Here is a 6,102-nt window from a genome sequence, read left to right on the forward strand (position 1 = left end):
TGCATGGCATAAGCGTGTCAGCAGGTCCCGAAAACATTTGCTATCAGAAATGATTTAATCATAGAAGAAAACTACAAATTCTAGACTTGAGAATGTGAGCATCAATCCCACTAACACTCACATACTAAAAGAGCACTCTACCACTTGAGCTAGTTCTCCTAGAGTGGGACTTGTTTGCAGATCGGACAAAAGCTGAAGACACAGTGGAATGGCAATTCTCTAGGAGATCATACCAAATCCTGCATCCACCCTAAATATTTCATCTAGCTGTGAAGTCAAAAAAGCTTATTTCTGAAATGACAGGAATAGTTCTTGCAGATTCTGATATGCTATACAAACACTATAAAATGTGAGCTATGTTAGCTCTGGCAGCCATTGGCTTAACTGTCTCTTTTTAATGAGTTAAGCAATGCTTACAGAATAACTTTCTATGGCTTCAAATACTTCCAAGAATTAAACCTTGCAGAGCTCTGTAGCTAGACACATTGTCTCTGTAGGTTTGACATGTTCATTTATAAAATATGATAGCATCTATGATAGCAAAATATGATAGCATGCTAAAATAGCATCTTTTGGTTTGATTAAATTGCCCCTTAGACCCAGACAAAAAATTGCTCAAAATCTTTCTGCTTATTCATGCAGCAATGAACCAGATTTCCAAAGAAAGAGGACGTATGGTTAAAGCTAGAAAAAAATGCCTACTCTGTGCTCAGGCAGAAAATCTGATATTTTAAATATTTCCCTAAAAGGTTTATATTCCTTGGCTCACAGAATCAGACATTACATTTTTGTTGTTATGGCAGATTTCATGGTGTAATAGACAGCACTATGTAACTCGTAGCAATAAAGCTCAGTGGACTTTGCAATTGATGATTTTGTCACTGTGTACAACTGCACTGAATTGCTCTTTAACAAAAGCTTCTGCACATTTGCTGCACAGTTGGCTGCAGAATAACCATTTGTCAGAGGGAACAATATGTGTCAACTTTCACCTATGCTCGGTCGAAAAGTGGCCGTAATCTTGTTGACACCAAGTCTACAATTTCATGGAAAGGTTCCCTTCACTGCTGCACCGAGAACTGCAAAACACACTGAGAAAGGCTGATTAGCTCAGTTGGTCAGAGTGTGGTGCTAATAACACCAAGGTCATGGGTTCGATCTCCATATAGGCCGTGCGAGTTTTGGCTGATGTACGACCCCCAGGGCACCTGTTTGAACTTGTGTTGCTTATAACATTGCTTGTAAATCACAATCTGCTAAGACATGTTCCAAGTACGTGAGAGTGTGTTCTTGATTACACAACTTTACCCATGGATTTGTGCTTGTTTACAAATTTTGGACATTGCGTAGAAAAGTATGAAATCAGAGGGACTCTGGCATTAGTGTAAGGCTCTTGATCGCTGTGTGAATTGGTCAAAGAAGCCATTCCAGAGGCTTTCCCCAATAGGAGAAAATTATTTTATTGTTTTATGTGAGATCATCCTGAGCAGACCATTCACAAATCAGAACAGTTTCCTGTGGCTACAGTGAGGACCTCAGCTGATACTGGAATATTCACCCACTGCTTTGATATGCTTATCTCACAGATTTCACAACAAAATCCCAGAATATCTACATTGTCGATGAGACAGGATTTGTCACTGGTCCATGACAAATCCTGTAAGATTATGTAGCAGACTACAGGTGGAAGTGGGAGGGAACAGATAACAGTCCACATCACTGGGAATGTTGTTGGGCAGATTCATCATCTACAAAGGGAAACGGTTGTACAATTCTTGGTGTCAAGGAGGTCCAGACCGCAACCCCATTTTTGTAACAGAACATGGATGGTTGGACAAATCTCTTCCTTAAACTATTCACTCAGAGCTCAGACTGAACATTTCTCAGGGTTTTAATATTTGATGGTTAAACCTCGCATGTGACTCTGGGACTGGGGGACTAGGGGGCTTCTTAACATTTTTTCTACTCTTGAACCTCTTACTGAATAAATGTTGGGCTGTTAATTCTTTCAAAACTATACATTTTTAATATTTTGTCAATAAATCATGACATGATCTTACTTGGAACACTTAAATGGACTTAAATGGTCCAACTGTACCTATTAAGCTGATGCCAGACTTTTCACTTATTTAATAAAATATCTTTATTTATATTATAAAACAGACATGAACTAATAAGCACATTTTGAAATGAGAAATTAGACGTTCATATTTAAATCAATTCAAAATCTATGAAAAATGCCTGGAAAATTATTTTTGGCAGGCTTATTGCATACAGTATAGGAGTAAAGTTATGTTAATATGGAAAGGACATGAAATTCTATACCACACAGCTATTTTTGAAAGAAAGACTTAATTCCTTTAAATCCTTTCCATACAATCGTAATACGAAATCTCTTCTTCTCACATTTTCTTGCTTCCGTGGCTCCATTCGCTTCTTTCGTTGTCTGCTCTATGTCTTTTTGCTGACGTTTCAGTTTCTTCTTCTCATGTGTCTTCTCATGTGTCTCCTTGAACAGCTTCTCCTGTGCATTTGGTGTTGCCCTCACATCTGAGTGAAAGGACAGGGGAGGCAGTAGTGGACGGCAAGGCCTGTAGGGTCTGGATGATGGGGCTTCTTGGAGCCAGTGGGGCTCACCAGGCGCAAATCTGGTAGGCTGTCTGAGCGGGAGTGAGGGAAACCTGTTGTCTCGTGGTTTGGGAGACTCCAGGGGGAAACTGGGCCTTGGGCTTTCCAACTGTGAAAAAGCATTTAATTTAGCATCACTATTAAATACATGCATGTGCACACACTTTGATCTACTATCAAAAATATAATATAAGTTAGACTGTGATGTTGTAGTGTCATAGGCAATCCATTTGTTGATTTGCCCTAACACATTTATGCTCACTATTTACCTGGATTTTAATTATAGTTCCTTATTTCAATCTAAAATCATCTCCTGTGTATAGCAGAACATTGCTTCATTGGATGTGCACTGCAGTGTAACTAAGTGTTTCACTTTTCCTACTTTCTCAAGCTGTGCTCTCAGCCTGCTCAATTCAGCTTTGATCTCCACATTCTCCCTCTGCAGTTCTCGCACTGCTAGCTCGAGGTCTAGACCTCCAATACACCGCCCCACACGTGCAGCCTTCCGTCGGTTGTCCTCCCATGTGTTTCTCCGACATTCACCCAGGGTCTCTTTGCTCAACTCCTCCTCCACCTTATGGTTTCCCATTTGGAACATGCAGAGACATATGACCCAGCAATGTGTATTCGGTCCCTAGAGATCTTCAGCCGACAAAGATTCTATTTATATATATATATATATAGTTATTCTGTTCTTCTCTGCGTTCTTTTTTTCTTTTTCAATCTGAGATGCTGCAGAGCCTCATTCTAATCCATAACAGGCAATCTCTATCTAAAAAGGGCCCCATATCAAAATTTAAAGTGGTGTGTTAGTTGTACCATTCGCCAGCTGTGTTAATAACTCACTCTACGATGCGCTGACACGGTGGAATCTTCCAGCTACTTACCGTCCTCCTACAAAACAGAAACCTGCTTAAAACACTGATATCCAACTCAACAGGAGGATGTCTTACAATGTAGGTCGGATCTAAAGTGTGAGAATTGCTGCAACTAACTTCAAAAGGATGAACGCTGTTCTGCCAAAAATGCATCTCACTTTTGTAATCGTATCTTTTTGAAATGTTTGCACTACTGTTTGTCTTCTGTTTATTCTGACCAGCAGTTGCTATCACACCACGCGACTAGAATGTTATACGTATGACGCCGCATAGTTACAGAATTCAAAAGATTACAGCTCGGACGATATTGAACGCGAGTTAAAATACGCTCATGAATGAGTTTAACAGACACCTGTTCATTTCAACACAATGGGAGAAATTACTCTGCTCACAGAGCTCAGTAACGCGTTAGAGGAAAATTCGCTGCTGCACTTTAAAACACTGAGCGTTTTTCTTAAAACACATAAAAGGTGCAAGATCACGCCTTGTCGTGTGAGCACCTCAGTCGTAAAAAGGGCTGAGTTGTCATGAATACGTTATGATCAGGAGTAGTCGGCCGTACTGCTGCGACATCCGGTCAAATTAACTGTCCTCGAAAGAATCAGCGCAGTACTATTTTTGGTAATCTATGGACATAAACGGGGGCGAAACGGATGGTTTCTTTTTCGTCAACTTTATAATCCATTACACCTGCTCCTATAGATCGTGAAAAAATCTCCATACCAAAACCTCTATGCATTGGCATGATGAAAATTTAGAGCACGCAAATCCTTCACTTCTGAAACAGCAGAAATTATGTCATTTTACACAGATTGAAAAAAAACCTCAACGTTAAAGACTGCTGTTGACGGAGTTTTAATGTAAATATAGTAGGTTGGGGAAGTGTAACGATGAGCGGTAAGGGGGCGGACGCAGTGTGTGGAAAAAAGTGAGATTTATTAGGGGCAAATCCAAAGTCCAGTGTCAAATTATTAACATGGAGAGTCCGAGAATTCATGATAAACTAAAGTAAAGAAAAGTGCACGAAGACAAACCAGGGATGCAGGCTATAACAAAGGGGCGAAGATAAACATTCAGGCTTATATTCACATGCACGGAAGCCTCGATTAACAAACAGCAGCTGGACTTACAATAAATAGCAACAAGACTAAACTAAAACAGGGCTTAAAAACATGGTCAAATGAGCATTAAACCAGACACAAGTGCAAATTATGAGGGGTGCAGAAAACGAAACGTAGGAATGGAACCACAACAAGGGAGTAAATCAAAACAAAGACACTAGACAGGGAAACCGTGGAGACATGGACGCTAGGAGGGTGGTCAGTGGTGACAGGAAGCTTGTTTCAATCATGGATGTCTTTGGCAAAATGAATGCAACTAAAATGCTTTCCTCATGTGTCCTAATAACCAAATAATAACCAAGTTCTTTATTTCTAAATAATATGCCTTTTGGAAATTGTATAACTGCGTGTGTTATATTACTTTCTTTTATTCAGAAACACGGGAGACTCAGGTGAAAAGTGTGATGGAAATTATACACTTATTATTATATCCTAAAACTTGTCTCACCTAATCGTAGTCATCAGTTTATTAGATAAATGCATACCTATTTTTATGTTTGTGTTTCAGATGTTTCATTCCTTTTCTTTTTTCTTTTTGAAAGGAAAATGCCTTTACTTAATCAAAGACTAGGATAAAAAAAAATAAAAAAATAAAATCATAGACAGGCCAGCTGAGCCCACTCCCTTCTCGTAATGTCCCCATATAGGCAGTTAAATACCACATATTAAATACAATAGAGACTGGAGTGTCTTGTTTTTCTCTGAACATTCCACAGTGCATCTAGAATTTTAATAGTTGTTTATTTCTGCTCAATTTTTCTGCTCTTATTTTAATTTGTTTTTGTCTTAAGGAGAAAAAAGGCGACAAACGAGACCTGTGACCCCAGGGAGAAATCATGGATCAGATGCCTCACACCAAGTCACTGTGTAAACAACACCAGGTTCATGTTTTAGTGTGAGGAATGAGTGCAGGAGTGTTTTGAAAGAGCAAACACTAACAAGAAGAGAACAAAGAAAACAGGAAGGAGAAGCTCCTATCCTTTTTGAGTTACTTACTGAGATCATTCTCATAACTGTTTCAATACTGGCTGAGGGAAGGAGCAGACCTGTTCAAGTCACAGATCCATTTACATTTAAACAGCAGAATCTTGTCAGTGGAGGATGTACTTTCTCAAACCTTTTTAACTGATATCTCACCTCTGTGTCTCACTGTTTTCGCAGGACAGGGACCACTGCACGCCTCGCACCAGGACACGTTTCCAGAGATGACTCCCCTCGTGTGGAATTAGTTCACAGCTGTTTAGTCTTATACTTATCCACAACTAAGGATTAGACCATTTCCTATTTCTTAGAAGTGGGGGTCAACAACATTGGAAGATGTGAGTAGTATTTTGGAGCAATAAAGGTCAATACATAAAAACAGGCAAATGACCTGGTTATACCCAAATACATCAATAAACACATCAAACAAAGTAATGCTTAGGTATGAATTTTCTTGACTTCGTGACCTATTATGAAGCTTAACTTGTTATGAA

The 6,102-nt window shown here is 39.3% G+C and overlaps 1 long non-coding RNA gene and 1 other non-coding gene across 2 annotated transcripts; both read left to right on the top strand.

The window, feature by feature from the left end:
* The first annotated feature begins 1,099 nt into the window (after window positions 1-1,099).
* On the top strand, window positions 1,100-1,173 carry trnai-aau. The gene has a single exon. It is a non-coding gene; the product is annotated as a tRNA-Ile (tRNA).
* A 2,245-nt stretch (window positions 1,174-3,418) lies between these two features.
* On the top strand, window positions 3,419-5,844 carry LOC118241265. The gene is made up of 3 exons (XR_004775948.1): window positions 3,419-3,584; window positions 5,419-5,494; window positions 5,789-5,844. It is a non-coding gene; the product is annotated as an uncharacterized LOC118241265 (long non-coding RNA).
* The last annotated feature ends 258 nt before the right edge of the window (window positions 5,845-6,102 follow it).

This window comes from Electrophorus electricus, chromosome 4 (genome assembly GCF_013358815.1).
Source record: "Electrophorus electricus isolate fEleEle1 chromosome 4, fEleEle1.pri, whole genome shotgun sequence".
Lineage (NCBI taxonomy): Eukaryota > Metazoa > Chordata > Actinopteri > Gymnotiformes > Gymnotidae > Electrophorus > Electrophorus electricus.